We start from the raw sequence: 18,987 nt of genomic DNA, 5'->3' as shown, positions 1-18,987 counted from the left end.
AATCACTAAATTAATTGACAAAAGGACTATTCGATGCTGTCAAACTGTTTATAAAAAGCAATACAGAATGCCCAAGAATGCCACTGACCTCTCCCATTTGCAGTGTGGCACCTACAAAAGATGAGTCTGCTTTTCAAGACTCTTCTAAAGGTCCAAATGCTGGAGCTCCTTCCTATATAAGCAAACCATTGGGGGGCTCAGATTCAGTTGTGCTGAATGGCTAATGGTGGCCTTAAATTCTTTTTACCAACCCATCTTCATTTTTGCCTAGAGATTTCTGCAACATCTGGCAGACCTTTCAGGATCTGGCAAAGGCATTTGGACCAAGTTCCAGCAAAACTGGGAGGCAGCGTTGCCAACAAAATGGAGGCGTATCGGCCTTGACAACAGCTGTTGCATTTCAGTGTTTCTCGGTTGCCCTCCTGTTTTCATTTGTTGTTTAGGGTAACAATTCAATTTATTTAACTTCATACATAATCAAAGCAAAACTTGTTCAGGTATTATTTTAGAATTCTCATGGTTACTGGCAAGTAAGAGTGCACATTCAAAATCTTACAGCAGCTAAGGAATAACTAATTTTGGTTGAGTGGTTCTGAGTACATGCCCTTGCTTAAGCACATTAGAAATGCCTTGTCAAATCACAGGTCACAGCCCTCTTTGTGGGAATCCCAGCTTCCAGCTGTTACTAGATGACTCACCAGAAACTTTCCAATGAATTGCAGTTTACTTTTCATCCACCTCTGTAATAGGGACCTAAATCATCAGATACTCACTTGATGTGTAGCCCATTCTCTCCCCTCCCCTTCTCATGCAGCTGAACCTTACTAGCAGTTATAAGAATCAAACAGTTGTATCATTGGAATATGAATTAGAGCATTGCTGTGTACAGTTTCAAAAAATGGTGCTTTTTCTCCCAGGTCAGGCTACTGTATCTTATTGGCTTTGACATCAACTGTTTGCAAAATAGAGAGAAATGTTTATAAGATTTATAGCAGCAAAAGTTGACATACAATATGAATGAGTCCTGAATGAACTTGCTCTTACAAATTTGCCTGGAAAAACTCTTGTCCTCTGTGCTTAGATGCATAATACACTTGTGGCTCATTTAAGGAGCATGCTGCCAACAAGCAGATACTACTTTATATCAAGGGCCACATCTAATTTATTCATTCCTTTCTTTCCATCTTGTTAAACACCCATGAAGAACTCTAAAGAGTGGTAGATTTTGACATATTATTTAGAAGATGGAAAGACTGGACAAGTTGTATTATCAATCAGGAGTTCCAAATGTTGCCCTGGCCCTAGGCACAAAACAGTCAAATCATTCATGCAAGAGGGTGGTGGAAAAGCATTGTGTTCTCCCACCAGTTGTGAAGCAGAATTACAATGAAAAAGCTGGCAAGTAGGGGGGTGAGAATGGAATGCAACAGTGTTCACAAGCCTTCTTAACTATGTACAGTGATGCAGAAACAATATTTACAAGGAATTGAGAAAGATAAGGGATAAATAGATAGGGCAGGATTGGATGATGACTGGCAAACAAATTGGCACAAAAAAGTTCCAAGCTTTGGATTTAACATACTTATACCACACTCTTAACAGAATTCCCATGATGGCATACAAATTAAGACACTAAAGAAGTTAACAAAACCAGGGAAGCAGCATAAAATAAGAAATAAAGGACAACTTCATGATAGTATATTAAATAAATAAAGTGATAGCTATGGAATTGGATCTTGAAAATATGTGTGAGCTCTTGGGCCCTCTTTTATCCCTCCCACTTATCCCCAGGCCCACCCCCTTGCCCCATCACCATACTTGGGCCAATCCAAGAGTTAGAGGATGGAGCTCTCCTCTGAGGAAACCTTGCCCCCAGTCCTGCCGGCCTCCTTCTCCCTCCTCCAGGCCCTTAGACAGAGACCTGGAGGAAGTCAGATCTCACGTCTTCATCTCCCATCCTGCTGCTGCTGGACTCCGAGGTGGGGGTGAGCTAGAGTGTAAGAGGAATTTGCTCTCATGCTCTCCCTGGCACTGACATTGATGCAGACTTCTTCACTGCCCCCAGCTGGACGAGTGGTTGGGTCACCTTGGAATCCTTGTGGATGTCTGAGAGAAGAAATAAAGTTCCAAGGAAAATGGAGGCCTTCTTCCCCCAGTAGCCAGAAGATGTGTGTCTTGAAAATCCCTTTTCGCACTGGATTTGCCAGGCTATCTGCATGCTCAATTCTCCCATTACCGCTACCAATTTAAGAAAAGGGGTTCTCAGAAAGAGCTGTGTATCTTCCTATTCTTTTGAAAATAGCAGTGTGGGATTACTAACTCAGTCCGCAAATCCTTACATTCAGCATCAGGTTGTATGCCCATGATTGTATACAAGGTTCTCTGCATGCTCAGTTGTGGAACAGATTGTTTGTTTTGGCTGAATGAGGGAACAAGAGTATAGAGACAACTTTGGAGGAGGGGGAGGAAGGGTTCAAAGTATTTATGATAACACTGTTTTAGCTATAAGCAGTCTGTGTGTTCATCATTGGGAAATGACATCCCATTAAGTGATAACCTCCATGTGTGAAATAGCCACACAGATCAAACACAGCAGACATGCTTTCCTGTCAATTCAGCCCACTTTTGCGCTGTAGTGGCCCATAAAAAGATGTTTTTAAAGGAGACAAAGATGCAACTCAGAAATAAATGATCCCTTTCCCAAATTTGCCAGCCTGTCTCCATCCCTATAGCTGGGATAACTCCTCAGAACTGGGACAAGCTTGCCTCCGTTTTCTATTGGAGGACATTCCGTCCTTTGGGGATTCTACTTCATGGTAGTGTCATTAGCAATTCTGAAGACTCCAGCAAGACTTGGAGGCCTTCCTGTTCCATGTAATGTTATTCACTCGTATGAATCATCCAAATTTATCCTGCTAAATTCATTTTTCATTCTACGGGCACCTCATTCATGAAGAACCAGAGTTGCTTGTGATAAGCATTTTGAAGCATGTTATCTGATACAGGCTGTTCTGATGGAAGTGAAGGGATGTATATCTATGCATCACTCACAAGCAAATTTGCAAGTCAATATGCAAAAAAATCACAAAACAATTACAATCAATCAATAGATACAGAGCGATGATAACAAGGTAAGAAGCCAAAAATTTATTTTGTCACTTTGTTGGCCATCATTCAACCAGTGGACCAATTGAAAAGTAAAAGAAAAAAATATTGTCAGCATATTGGTGACATTTCAGTCCGAACTGTCTGTCTCTCTCAAGGATTTAATGTATGGGAGACAAGATGAAAGCCTGCAAGACTCCACAACAAAAGTGCCTAGAAGTTGAACAGCTATCCACAATACCAATGTTGGCATGGGAATGGAACTAGAGAATGGTGCCCAGATACTTATCCCAATAGTTGGTCCAAAAAGATACCATTGCTGAATATCTGAAAGCCACTGAGAAATCAAGGAGAACCAACAGGATTGCATTTTCTATGGCTCTCTCCTGACAATGAGTAAACCCACTTAAATTCCAAAACTTTATTGAAAATTGAATTGCAATAATTCTAGATAACCTGTTTCACCCAACCAAGTCTGGAGTTGCACTGCCACCATCTATTTAAGCATCTTGACCAAAAAAAGGGATGTTATTTGGAAGTAGCTAATAGTTTGCAAGATAATTAGAGTCCAGATGTTTCAGGGGAGATCTCAAAACCACCTCTTTCAAGGCAGTCAAGATGGCCTCCACCTTCAAAGATGGACTCACTAGCTACCAGACTCAACTGGTCACCCCCTGCTAAATTCCGTATTCTCCTGACTTAATTTCTGGGTGGTAATTCCTTCAAATTCATTTTTAACCTATGATTCTGTGATCTGTTGTGCACAACAAAGAAACAAAATAAACCACAATTGAGTGTACACTTATGGCAATCAAATCCCATTAAAATCAATATGTCTTGTGGCCATAGTCTACTGCACTTGGCAGTCCTGTGTGCTGTCTAAGAGAAAATATATCAGTTTAATAACAAATCTAACAATTTGCAAATCCAGAAGTGATTTCACAAGCAATCAGTTCCCCTGTAATAAAAAATTATAATGTGTTCGTTCCGGTCCAATTGCAATTTGTGTGCATGTGCAAAGAGGATAGGTTTACCTTCTATTAACTGTAGGATCAAAAGAAGAAGTTCCTTTGTTGCTAGCTTATCTCATGAACTTGTATAGGACATTGCACTTAATGAGGTTTATAATTTACTCCAACTGCATCAGCATCTTTAATTATGCCTAGCATTTAATCTTCACTGCACCACTTAAATCACAAGATCTAAAATTAAACCTTCTCAAGACTAATCTAATAATAAACATACATGACATTTTGTGGAAAAGTGTGCGTGCCTGATTAGAGTGGCACGCCAGAGTGCAACTAGTTTAAACAGCCAGTCTTAAGAACAATTTGAAGCCATGAGGGTGTCATGCTGGATGGATTCATGTGAAATAGATGCTGCTTCAGGTGCCTGGTTTTTCATTTTGCATGGGTTTTACTTTGCAGGAAAAGGCTAGATATATACTGAGCAAAATGAAGCCCGAAACCTACAATTAGCAAAAATTGCCTAATGATGAGAAACACTGGCTTCACTGATGCTCTTTATGGAAACAACATTTAGCCAGCTCACAGGCAATTACAGACTCATGAAAGCAAAGATTAGTGTTGGATCTGAAGCAAATACAGACCCTCCCCCAAAGCAAACATTTCACAGCCGTGAACAGTTCACCTCTTTGAAGCTGTAGTCAGTGACTTCTTTCAACAAATCTCTTTGGATTGTGGTAATTGATCAAAATTTAGCATCTGATCATTTAAAGTCCCAAACTTGTGATTCTATTATGAAATCAATGTTCAAACTGTTGGCAGAATTCAGTGAACCCAGTACAAAAGGTATATTCTTCTCATAAGCTGGCAGACATCAAAGTGATGGATATATTTGCCTTGAGGAGTTGTGATCTCAAGATAGGGTAAATGTATGAAACATGTGATTTGTATTCCAGTGCCTTGTCTCTGAAGCTCCAGGCCAAGAAAGGTGTTCAGTTCATTTCCCTCTCTTTTGTTTTAGGGCAGAAAGGATGGATACAATGGAAATATTATGACTGCCACAAAACAGTTCCTGTTGCAGAAAAGGATTTGCTCATGTTCAAGATGTCACTCTTCACTGGGCACCTGGAAGCTCTCTAGTGCAAAAGCTACTGAAATGAATGGGAGCCATGCAAGAGCACTCATTTCAGTGGGTCTTGTGCAGAAGGGTTATAGCCCAACAGGGTTATAGCCCCTATTTGACAGTTCGGAAGGAATTTCTTCTACAGCAGATCAGCTAAGGGCTCTTAGAGCATAATCCAAACACTTTAAAGTAAAGTTCTTTTGGTTTAATTGGGAGAGTTACACAAGCGTTTTGCAAAGCAAAGGTGTGGCGCTGTTTAGGATTGTTCTATGAATCCCTGCCACTGACTTAAAATAGCTTTTTTTTTTGCTTATTTATGCGTGATTTGGACCCTTGCTGTTTAGGATTTGCCTTCCCTTGTTGCAGGCACCTTGGCTCAGCTTGCTTAAATAATGAGGAGGCTTTGAGAGCCAGTTTGGTCTAGTGTTTAGAGTGTTGGACTAAGATTAGGGAGACCCAGGTTCAAAACCTCACTCTGCCATGGAAGCTTACTGGGTGATGTTGAGCCAGTCACACACTCTGAGCCTAACCTACCCCATAGGGTTGTTATGAGGAGAACCATGTAAGCCACTTTGGGTCCCCATTGGAGAGAAAGGCAGTGTATAAATGAATGGAATAAATAAATGAATAGATACATTATGCTTGTATGATATTTTATAATTTGTTTCATTGATATTTTCATACTTGGTACAACTTGAAGGCTTGAGTCAAAAGATGAGGAACAAGTACCTTCTATAATGACATATTTGATAATATGAGAGAAGCAGGGATGAAGGTTGTAGGTCTTTCTTTCCAGTAACACAAAATAACATAGCCTTACTGGTTCAGACCAATGCTCTAACTAGTTCATATTCTTGTATATGACTTCTGAACATGGAGATTATGTTTATCCATAATAATTGATAGTCATTGATTGATTGATTGATTGATTGATTGACCAATCTATGAATTGGTCTAATTCCTTTTGAAGGCCACTGAGGAGGTGGCCACTGCCACATAACAGAGCAATAGACAGACTAGCACGGTTTAACCATAGAGTTCTAGGCAAATCTTAGAACATTACCTCTGACAAAATGACAAAAACAATACAGCAAATAAATCAAACTGTCAGATCATGAACAAATTTATATGTTGCACCAAGAACTATTTTTTGTTTTTTACTGCTCCATCAATTATATTAGTTTCCCCCGAGTTCCAGTATTTTTGGAGAAGAAAAATTGAATATCTGGAATGCAGCAAGGTAATGCATGTAATCAAGGGGGCATGGTTGTGTAAGCAGACATGGTGCTACACCTCTGAAGATGCCAGCCACAGCTGCTGGCGAAACGTCAGGAACTACAATGCCAAGACCACGGCAATACAGCCCGGAAAACCCACAACAACCATCGTTCTCCGGCCGTGAAAGCCTTCGACAATACATTAAGCAGACATGGTCTGATAATTAAATTATACAAAAAAGTAGAATGATACATGATTGTATGTGTAATATGTAGTTTGGATTTGGATGTCTCTAAATCTGCATCTTCTACAATCTCCTTCATAGGTTTGGAGTACCAGAAGAACAAACCAAATACAGGCCTAAAACTAGTGCAAGAGACCATTTTAAAGAATGTTAGAAGTAGTTTGAGGAAAAAAACTGCTTCCAAAATGTCTTGTGTCTTACTGATCAAACAGGTTTTGCAGGCTCTTGTAACAATAACAATCCACTGAAAAACTAGTTTACTAAAGTATGATGAGTATTCAGCGCAGCAAACAATTAATTTTTTCCCTAGAAGTGCAATTTTAAGAATGCTTAACATCCTTTAAAGCCGCTGACTTCAATGAATTTAGAAGGGCATAACTCTGCTTAAAATTGCACAGTTAACTCCTCCCCAAAATTTATCAGTTATCACCAATGCCTCTCTCTTCACTCTCACCTTATGGAATTTTAGAGTTAGGTATGGAGTGTGCTGTGATATACTTTAAGCCCAGCTTAGGAAAAGATAGTAAATAATGAGAATTTTTTGATCCTTTCATCAAGGAGTCTGATCGACAGGATTCTGCATCATCTGGGTCAGGGCAGATAGCTTTGATCAACATAGATGAAAGGCTGATGAAATCTCCACTGGGCCACCAAGATCCCCACTACTGTATTTTGCTGCCTGAATGAGAAGTCACTTTTCAACCATGCTTCATCTTGCTGTAATTAAATAAGAAAAGATCAAAGGCATACAAATCCTTTATGTATATTGGCAAATTTAAAGGTACAAATTCTCTCAACAGAGAATTCTGGTTCATTCATGAGTAAATATTTTTCCCCTCCTCTGATAATTGAAAGTCAGTAGCTTTGGATCAGGTACTTGTGTATAAAAGATCTTTTTCACCTTTGCCCCACTACTTTGACTTCTTTATTTTGCTGTTTTGCTTTTGTTTTTATTGCATGCCATTTTCAATGCTTTTGAAAATTCAAAATCCAATTCTTTAAAATACATAAATATAAAAAACGATTAGCATCTAATATAAGGATCTGCTTTTATAAAAAAATAAATTGATATAATTGAGTTTAGCTAATGAGTAATGATAGTGGGGTTCAGCAGTGGGTAATAATACTCAACAATGCCCTGTTAAAATTCAAAAGCATCCACTCTTCCAGATTGTGAGGCCAACCGATGGAAACAAAAGCATAACAGCCAGTGATGTATTTTTATATGAGGCTTTAATTATGATCAGTCTGATTGCTTCATTAATAGCTTAGTTTGCTCACTTTGAAACCAACCTTGAAAATGTATTTTGAGTAACTAGAATGGCCAGTCCCCCCGAGGATCCTCTGTTGCCACCCCAGATCACCTGGCTGGTAAGGAGAGGGAAGGCACAGAGAACTGGCTGAACATGTGCATTGTACGTGTGAGGCACGGAGCCGAAATGGGGACATGCGCTTTGGCATCGCTGGAAAATGATGTAAGTACTCACCACATGGCCCCCGTTTCGCGATTTGGCCCCCAAGAAACCTGATAATTCTTTCAACAACATTTTTAATATGAACTTGGACCAAACAAAAATAGGGAAAAGAGTGTGAGAAGAAGAGAATTTTGGTGTGTATATCCAACTATTGAATGACTGGGCCTCATCATTTTGGAAGAATGTTTATATTAGGAGTTAAAGATCTTTTTTTTAAAAAAATATTTATTACACGTGTAACTTATTCTTCACTATTCCTTCAAGCAGTTTACAGATAGCTCTCTGGTGACTTCCAATTTAGTTGGCTTACTAAACTAAATTTGGTTAACTTCAGTAGTAGAACTGCACCTTGAGCCTTCTGGCTAGACATGGGCACGAACCAAAAAAATTTAATGAACCAGCGGTTCGTGGTTTGGTGCTGATGACGAACCCGAACCAGCAAACCGAAACGAACATTTCCCGCTGACAAGCCGCTTTGAGGTTTGTGGTTCGTGGGTGTCAGAACAGCCCCCGTTGCACTTAGAGAGCCCATATTCACAGGAAGTATTTAGCAGGCTCTCCTCCAGCCAGCACCCAAGTTTGGTCAAGATTGCAACAGGGATCTTGGAGTTATACCCTCTCCAATCTGAGGCCCCCAGGAAACTCCCATTCGATACAATTAGAGCCACCAGTTGATGGTGGCCCAGTGTACAAGGGGTTGGCCGTCAGAACTGCCTATTAGGGTTTGCAGGGATGAGATTGGAATGCCCATGGCTAGAGAACACCCCCCTTCCCCCCTCCCTCCTCCCGGGTGTCTTCTCCCATGTAACCAATTGTAACCAATTTGTAGCTCCATAGTTGGAAGGAAGACCTGCCGATCAAGGTAAGCTTGGCTTCGATTTGGGTTTCCAGGGTGACAGAAGGAGTGCAGACAGAGTTCAGGCATTCCCCCAGCTCTGTTTCCAAGGGAATTGATTGATGGTGCCTGACTGTCTGGCTTCATGAACCGCGGGTGAATGCAATGAACCGGACTTCCAATGAACGCTGGTTCATTGGCCATGGACCCTCATGAACTGCTAGTTTGTGAACAGACGATCAGGCGGTTCATGGGTTTTTTTGGTTCGTAATGCGGTTCGTGCCCATGTCTATTTCTGGCTATTCTCAAGTTGTGAGGATGGTAAAGAATCTAGAAAAAATCATAAACAAACATTTTTATTTAAAAACATATTTATGTTGCCTTTCCACCCAATTCAGAGTACTCAAGGTAGAGAACATTAAAACAAAACACCACTGTCGTGGTGCTGGCATAGCTAGTTGTTATGTTCACTCATCAAAGGGGAAAATGTGTACAAAAATGTTCCAGCTCAAGCAGCTGAGAGCATAGCAATTGCATTAGAGTCTGTTAGGGATGCTGCAATTTTCAACATGCATGAGTTTGTCAGGTGAACTTACCATAATGGTAGAAATTTAGGCAAGCATATCCCAGGATTAGTTCGTTGGTGCAGTACACATCTCAAACTCTTTCCAAACTTGCATTTGTCAAGTAGCACTTACTCCATCAGATGAAAGCAATTGACTTGAACAACCCCTAGAGTAGAATGACTTTCCTAGGGACTGGAAAGAGTGCTTTAGGACAGGAATGATGGCCCCCAAAGTTGAATGAGTAGAATGAGAGTCCCTGAGAGTAGAATAGATGAGCAGGGGACATGCAAGGGCTTGAAATGCAGTGTGATATAGCACCAGATTAGGATCTGGGAGGCCCAGGTTTAAATCCCAACTCAGCCATTGAAGCTTGCTGGGTGATCCTAGGCTAGTCACAAACACTCTCAGGGTAATGTACCACACAGGGTTGCTGCGAGGAGAAAAGGGAGATGGGAATAATTCTGTAAGTCCTAACTGAGGAGAAAAGTGGGGTTCAGGACCTTTTCTATGGTTGTTTTGGCCTTCCAGTTCACCGCTAAGGTCTACTCAGATGCAAGCCCCTTCTGTTCAGTGAGCTTACTCCAATGCAAAAGTATTGCAGCCTTATCTGTTCTTTGATGTGTTCCTTGTTTTATGGGAAACTATAGCCCCTATGCTCTTTTGCAAAACTGCACAAGCTTGAAAACCATGCCCAGGTTGCTATACACTAGTCAGAAATGTTTTGAAATGACTTTTCAAAACATTGTGGAAGACAATTGTGATAGATTTAAATTTGGTTACAGTGAAGAGAATTGTGCCTGTGTGGAAGCAAGAAGTAAGAGACAACATACATGCATGAAAACGGGTGTGTGTAAGTGTTGTTGTGCTGTCACCCAGTGAACTCCAGCTATTAGTCAGACTAATGGCTTGCTGATTAGTCAATCAGACCAGTGATAAATCAGTAGCATATTTGTACCTGGTGATTACGAGACCAGCTGAAGCCACAGGAGTCAGGGCATCCCTAGATTATGTCATCTCCCTGCTATAACCCTCCAATCACGGAGATGCATTCTGATGATGCCCCCATATATGGAAACAGCTAGCTAGCACATGCCAGTGCCTCCCACCTACCTGACAACAAGCTGCCTTTGATCATATGGTGAACAGAACAAGAGGGAATAAAGAGAACACTGCCCTTCCTTGCATACATTGTAGGGCAGACTATAGCCTGATCAGCAGAAGCTTTGGGACAAACAGAATCTGTAGAAGTGGTTTTGAGTCCCCTTTTAGAACCACATTCTTTTTGCCAGCTGGCCACACAGGGAACCACGACCCCTTTGACCATATCAGTCACATATCACCATGGCTGTCTTGGCAGAAGCAACCTTGAAAGGATGCCCAATGCTTCTCCTATGTAAAGGGGAGGCTAAGGGGCACCACATTGTGCCTATACTGGCAAGGGGCCAGTATAAGCACTATGGTAACAACAAAACACATAGCTGCATATTTACAGAAAGCATTCCTGTCATCTCCCTCACTAGGGAAAAATACGCACCGGGTATACAGAAGGCATGGGTTTGAATCCCATCACAAAGGGAATGCTGGCAAGAATCCAAAACCCGTATCTTGTCAGCAACAGTATAATCAGCATCAAATCAGAAAGAAGAGGCCAGTCTTGAACCCATGCAGCACACACACTTTGGAGGAGTTCTGCAATCCAACTGAGTGTACAGCTGGCAGACACAGCATTGAGCATTGAGTTATTCCCAGCGACCCTGGCATCAAACCCACCAATGTTTGTTCTCCCCTTTAGTTATATATGAGCAAAGGGCTCCTTGCTTGCTTAAATTGCCTTTTGTATTTCCCCAGCCAATGTTCTCTATGTGTGTCCCATTCTGTGTCCAACCAGGGAAGGAAGGGTAGGAATAGCTTGCCAGATGTATAAGATTTGGGCTGAGCTTCTGTTCCTCCTCTTTTGCAGGTACATAGTTTGGGTGTGGCCTAATGAGTGAGTCTTTGGTGTGGATTTCTGTTACTTGTACCATGGTAGTTCTATAAAGTTACACTGAGATGTGCCACTGATATAATATTGTACTAGCACTTGGAGCGGGAAGCTAGCTGAAGATTAAGCCTTCCAGTATTTGTAAAAATGTTGTGTAAATTTTGTGTGTGTGTGTACAGAGTTTAAGATGTGATGGCTGCATGCTTATGGACTGACATCAGGGTCTTGCATTAAAATGCACTCTAGTTTTCCTTTTAAAAACTTCTATTGGGTTCTTTTGTAAATAAAAATTGATCTGATTCCCCCCCTCCCCAGTGATGTGTTAGTGTACTTATATGTCACTATCCTGCAAAGGAAAAACAATCTTGCTTCTAAAAACACAACTCACATAGGCCATTTCCACATGCTCTTAAAGAGACAGCCCACTCACCAAACTCTGGCGGGTTTCCTCACTCACTCCATACATCTCTGATTTCAAAGTAGAAGCTGGCTGTTTGGCTTCCGTTTCTTTTTTGGGGTGCAGGAAAGTGCGGGAAATTGCATTCTCGGAAAGGCACTGAAAAAACGAAAGCCAAATAGCCTGCTTCCACTTTGAAATCAGAGATGTATGGAGCGAGTGAGAAAACACTCCAGAGTTCGATGAGTGGGCCGTCTATTTAAGAGCTGTAGAAATGGCCATAACTATAGCTATGGGAGGAAATCCTATTCAGACTTCTCTAGCCTCTAGATTCTGTGGGGCTACGTTAGTTCTTAACATCACAAGCCGCAGTTTGTTAACAGATGATTGATGCACCATATGCAAACTGTTGGGAATTCTTACCACCTGGCAATCCTGTATTCAGAAGAAAATACAGTAGTGAAAATTAACACCATGGTGTATTAACAAGGATGATCAAGCTGCCATGTGTTAGAAAATATTATTGCACAGAAATATATTTCCTTACTTCTGAGTAAACATATATAGGATCAGTCTCCTCTTTAATAAAAGGTAGATTTAAGATGAGGCAGTAGGAAAAACATCATTAATAGCAGGTCAGCAATGTTTCTTTGGGTAAAGATGGGATTTCAGTAAATTAGCCTTTTAGTTTCCACCAAACACTGAGCTCTTTTTCTAACATCAAAGATAACAGAGTGTAAACATAAGATACATGAAAGTATTATGAGGGGCCTGTAATAGATAATAGAGCTGGAAATGGTTACAGAAGATGGTCACCACGATGGGAAATGGCCATTGGTTTAATAAGCTTGCTCCTAATCTTCTCGGCAGTTGTGGCATACAAATCAGTTGTATAAGTGAAAAGTTGAACAGACTCTGATAGCAACAAACAAATCTTCTGAACATCAGTGTAGCAAGAACAAGTAGATAGATGATAAAGCATTCTGTTGGGCTACCATGTAATGGGCAGTAAAAACATGTTTGGCAACATTTCCCTCCCTAGAGGCTTTTTAAAAGGATGAGATGGTTTAGGTACGTGTTATCTGAGAGCAAAAAGCTAGATTTAGTGACCCTTTTTAGTTCCTTCCAGTTCTCTGATGTTCTGTAAAAGAAGTTGGTATGCAAGACACTACTGAAGAAAGTTTTCAGCAGCCAGTTGGTATAGGGAAGATAAAATTGCCGTTATAGGATAAAGTAGAAGGTAAAGCATGGGTCTCCAACCTTATTGAGACTGCAAGTACCTTTGAAATTCTGACACAGGGTAGTGGTGCAACTACAAAATGGCTATGGCAAAATGGTTCTGCCACAGGAGGCAGAGCCAATCACAAAATGTCAAAGAGTGAGATCATGCATAACTCTTAATGTTAACTTTTCAACATATCAGGCAGAAGTTCTGTTTAACAAGATGCCTTTTAAAGTGAACATATTGTTTAAAAATATTTTCTTGCATACATACAGCTTATCTTCATACAGCTTTATCTGCTGTGGTAGTGGCTGCTGCTGAAGCAACTTCTTAAAAATCTGCACAGTCAATCAGATCTTCAATGACCAATCAGAAGCCCTATTGGGCAAAAGCCTCCTCTGGCTCCACTACTTCCTAAAAAACTTGGTGTTGGCAGGCACTGTAGCACCCATGGGTACCAAGCTGGGGATCCCTGAGGTAAAACCAGTTCTATATGTGGCACCTTACATTTTGTATACAGTGTTTATGCCACAGCTGTTAATGTAAACATGAAGTCAGCCTATGTCATAAATGTGAAATCATTTATTCTCTGTATCTGTTAATGCCTGCTCTTTAGCAGGTGTGTACGCTCATTTCCATTCCCCCGAAACTAACCATAAAGATTAGAGGAAAGTTGTACTACACATGTCGACTCCATTTCATCTAGGGTTTCCACCTGCACTGGCAAATGCCAGCAGATTTTGGGGACAGTGCTTGAGGTGGGTGGATTTTTGGGGGGTGGGATGATGCTCTAGGAATTCCCCCAATCTCTATGACAATTTGTCTTAGAGATTGGGGTATGTCATAGAATGGCATGGAGAATGTGATGTTACTTCTGGGAGGCAAGGAGGTCAATGGATATAATACTACTTCGGGGTGACACTCTAGAATCTCCTCAATATCTATGGTCTTTATTATAGAGATTTCACCATGATGCCATCCCCCTGTCATGGCCCAGTCTGAGAGTGAGGTCTCCTCTGGAGGAGAGGAGCCTCGTGTAGCCAGCCAGGACTCCTCAGGAGAAGAGGAGCCCTGTGTAGCCAGCCCTAGCCCTGATTCAGCAGAAGCCAGCAATCAGGAGCAACAGCTGCTGGCTGATCAGAGCTTGCAGCCAGCAGCTGAGACACCAGCACCCTCTAGCCCCTACACCACAGGGGAAGCTCAGCCAGGGACTTCTACAGGTGCAGCGCAGCCAAGAGCCTCCACCCCCCCAGGCTCACCCACGCCCAAGGAACGCCGCAGGCAGCGCCAGAGACTGGAACTGCAGAAGAGACGGCGCAGTGCTCGCCTCTTGAGCCAACGCCAGCTGCTGGAGAGTGATGATGAGTAGTGTCAGGATGGAGCCCCAGCAGCTGGCTGAAAACCACGCCTGGCTATAAGAGCCAGTCTGGAGGAACTGCCGGGCGTGGAAGCAATGTGTCTATTGCCTGCAACCACTCCGTGTTCTGTGAACCTTGCCCGTGCCTGTGCCTGCTTTTGGACCTGACACTACCGGTAAATGACCTTGGATTGCACCTGACCTTGCTCTTGGACTCTGGACTCACTCCTGGCGTTATCTTGTGCTCTGACCACCGGTTTGACCTGGCTTTTGCTCTTGGAACTCCCCTCAGACTCTGCCATTAAGGTTTGGACTTGAACCACCCTGCTGGGGCTGGCCCAGCCCGTGACAGATTGCTTCCACCCAAACTTCCCGGCATGGATGCGGCAACGCCCACCCCGGGGAGCCTGGCACTGCTGCAGGACCAGGTACTGCAACTAACTCAAGCACTGGTGACTCTGCAGCAGCAGATTGCTGCACCTGCTGCACCTCTGCCTGTAAAGTGCCCAGTGAAGCCTCCTGACAGCTTCGATGGTGATGTGGAGGAATTCCCAGCATTTCTTGCCCAATGCCAGCTATATATTGAACTCCGGGCCAGAGACTTCCCCACGGATAAAGTCAAAGTCTGCTTCATCCTCAGTCTGTTAAAGGGGCAGGCAGCAAAATGGGCCACACCCTTGTTACTGGCCAAATCCCCTCTGCTAGGGGATTTTCCAAGCTTTGTGGCTCACATCACTGCTGCCTTTGCTAACCCCCTGAAAGCCATCAAAGCTAACCAGAGGATCCGTGCCCTCACCCAGGGGGATGGGACTGTAGCCCAATATACCACCGAATTTCAGTTACTGGCACAGGACTTGGACTGGAATGAAGCGGCCCTGGTTGACCAGTACCTGGAAGGGCTGTCTGATGAAGTGTTGGATGAAGTGGCCCGATCCGAACGGCCAGGAGGACTGCAAGCGCTCATTCTTCTATGTCTCCGCATAGATGGACGGCTGGAGAGCCGGAGACAAGCGCGTGCGCTAAGACATCCACCCCCACCCTGGTCCTTGCCTGAAAAGCCGGCTGAGCCCACGCCAGTGGGGGTACCTTGTAACCGCTTGCCCCCAGAGGAAAAGGAGAGGCGCCGAAACCACAACCTCTGCTGGTATTGTGGTGGGGTGGGCCATTATGCTGATGGCTGCCCTGCCAAAAGAAGGACCCTAGCCATAAGCCTGGAGTCGGCGCACCCTAAACCACTTGTGGGAACAGCCAGTGCCTCCGGTGACCCCCCAGAACCATTCCTCGTGCCAGTCAAGTTGTGCCTGCCTGATGGACGTTGGCTATTCGTGTATGCCATGATAGACTCGGGGGCCTCCCGCTGCTTCATGGACGCCAAGTTCGCTGCACAACACCAGATTCCCTTGCGGGCAAAGAAGAATCCCACTGTTGTTGAGGCCATCGATGGGCGGCCCCTGCGTTCTGGGCCAGTGGTTGAGGAAACCCAGGACCTCCTGTTGCAGATCCAGCGGCACCAGGAGCGGCTCTGTTTTGATGTGGTGGGCATTCCCCAGTTTCCGCTGGTCTTGGGACTTTCCTGGCTCTGCCGCCATGATCCGATTGTTCGGTGGGGCCAGTTAGACCTTCGTTTCCGGGAACCATGCCCACATGAAAATCCGTGCCCAAGGCCTATGGTGGCCGCTGCACCGGAGGTTTCGGCACTGCCAGAGGAATACGTGGATCTGAGAGATGTGTTCGAGGAAAAAGGAGCAGACCAACTCCCCCCTCATCGGCCATATGACTGCACCATTGACTTGATTCCCGGCGCCCCTCTGCCGGTGGGACGCCTGTACTCGTTGTCTGAGCCAGAGTTGGCAGCACTCTGGGACTTTCTCACCACCAACCTGCGGCGAGGGTTCATCCGCCCCTCTACCTCACCTACCTCTGCCCCAGTCCTCTTCGTTAAAAAGAAAAATGGGGAACTCCGGCTGTGTAATGATTACCAGGCCCTGAACAAAATCTCCATCCGAGACCGGTATCCGCTGCCTCTGATCCCTGACCTCTTGGAGCAAGTCAAAGGAGCCCAGATCTACACCAAGCTGGATCTCAGGGGAGCCTACAACCTAGTGCGCATCCGGGAAGGTGATGAATGGAAAACCGCCTTCAGTACCAGATATGGGCAATACGAGTATCTGGTAATGCCCTTTGGCCTGACTAATGCACCAGCTGTGTTCCAGAGACTGATGAACGACATCTTTCGAGATATCCTGGATCAGTTCGTCATCGTTTATCTGGATGACATATTAATTTATTCACGTGACGCGTCGCAACATACTCGGCATGTGCGCACGGTGCTGCAAAGACTCCGGCAGCATGGCCTGTTTGCCAAATTGGAAAAGTGTGCATTCCACCGGCCTACTGTGGAATTCCTTGGCCATGTATTATCACCCCATGGAATCCGAATGGACCCAGCTAAAGTCGAGGCTGTACAGACTTGGCAAGCCCCCCGTTCTCGGAAGGATGTACAGCGGTTTCTGGGGTTTGCCAATTACTACCGGCAATTCATCCCCCAGTTTGCATCCATAGCCGTCCCTCTCACTCGACTTCTCCGGCCTCGAGAACCTTTCCGTTGGACACCGGAAGCCAGCGAGGCATTCCTGACCCTAAAGACTCGCTTCACCACGCAACCAGTCCTGCGATACCCGGATCCCCAGCTACCCTTTCTAGTCGAAGCAGATGCCTCCAGCACCGCCATCGGAGCAGTGCTCTCCCAACGGGCAACCCCCTCCAGCACTCCACAGCCTTGCGCTTACTACTCTCGCCAGCTGACCCCCGCCGAAAGGAACTACACCATCTGGGAGCGGGAGCTGCTGGCAATAAAGGCAGCCTTCGAGGTTTGGCGGCATCATCTGGAGGGGGCTCGGTACCCAGTCCAAGTGCTCACTGACCACCGGAACCTTGAACACCTCCAAACTGCCCGCCGCCTCAACCAGAGACAGATTCGCTGGTCGTTGTTCTTCTCCCGTTTTGATTTCAGGATCACCTACGTTCCCAGCTCCCAGAATAAGAAGGCCGATGCTCTGTCCCGGAAGCCGGAGTACAACACATCCCCCGACCTGGAACCACCTCCGATGACCATCCTGGCTCCAGAAACTTTCGCCGCCACGCAACCCCCTCCGGGGCTGGTGGAGGAGATACAGACTCAACAGTTACTGGACCCAGTTGCCCAGAAATATCTCCAGAACGTCCGGGGGTCTCCCCAGCCCCAGGCAGATGAATTTGCAGAGGAAGAGGGGCTACTGACCCACCGAGGCCGGATTTATGTACCCCCAGGCTCATTACGAACAAAGGTACTGCAGCTGGTCCACGATTCTAGACCTGCCGGGCACTTCGGCCGCCACAAGACAACCCACCTCTTGACCCGTGACTTCTGGTGGCCCCGGGTGCAATCGGATGTGGCCCGGTATGTGGCAGCCTGTGAAACATGTAGACGGGCCAAAGACGTCCCCGGCAAACCTTCTGGTCTCTTGCATCCACTCCCCACACCCACTGGCCCATGGAGGACTATTTCCATGGATTTCATTACAGACCTGCCCTGCTCCAAAGGCCACACCTGCATCCTAGTGGTGGTGGACTTGTTCACAAAGATGGCTCATTTCATTCCCTGTTCTGGACCCCCCACTGCTCAGGAAACAGCACACCTGTACCTTCAGCATGTCTTTCGACTCCATGGACGTCCAGATCATATAATTTCTGATCGGGGAGTTCAATTCACCTCTCGGTTCTGGCGGGCCCTGCACTCCCTCCTTGGCACCCAAGTTCACCTATCCTCAGCACATCACCCCCAATCTGACGGGCAGACAGAGCGCACCAATGCGACCCTGGAGCAGTATCTGAGATGCTACACAAACCATCAACAGGATGACTGGCTAGCTCTACTGCCTTTGGCCGAGTTTGCATATAATAATGCAGTGCATTCCTCCACCCAGCAGACCCCCTTCATGGCAAACTATGGTCACCACCCTCGTTTCTTCCCTACCGCAGCAACCTTGTCGGGAATCCCAGCCGCTGATGATCACCTCCAAGAACTCCAATCCATGCATGAGCTGTTACGGGAGCAACTCCAGCTTGCCAAGGAAAGCTACAAGGAGGCTGCAGATCGGAAACGGCAACCTGGTGTTCCCCTGTCCGTGGGCGATCAGGTCTGGTTATCCACCCGCCATATCCGCAGCCAACGGCCCTCCAAAAAGCTGGATGCCCGGTTCCTCGGACCCTTCGTAATCACAGACCAGGTGAATCCTGTGGCCTATCGCCTGCAACTACCACCAACCCTCCCAATCCATCCTGTGTTTCACCGGTCCCTTCTAGTCCCAGCTTCACCGCCAGACCCGCACCATCCCGGGCCACCGCCCCCTCCGCCTCCAATTACCATCGAGGGGCACGAAGAATATGAGGTTGCCCAGATTCTAGACTCCCGTCGCCGGCGGGGGCAAGTACAGTACTTGGTGGACTGGAAGGGGTAT

This window comes from Eublepharis macularius, chromosome 6 (genome assembly GCF_028583425.1).
Source record: "Eublepharis macularius isolate TG4126 chromosome 6, MPM_Emac_v1.0, whole genome shotgun sequence".
In the NCBI taxonomy this organism is placed as follows: domain Eukaryota; kingdom Metazoa; phylum Chordata; class Lepidosauria; order Squamata; family Eublepharidae; genus Eublepharis; species Eublepharis macularius.
The sequence above is the reverse complement of the archived record's forward strand: the minus strand, read 5'-3'. Positions refer to the sequence as shown.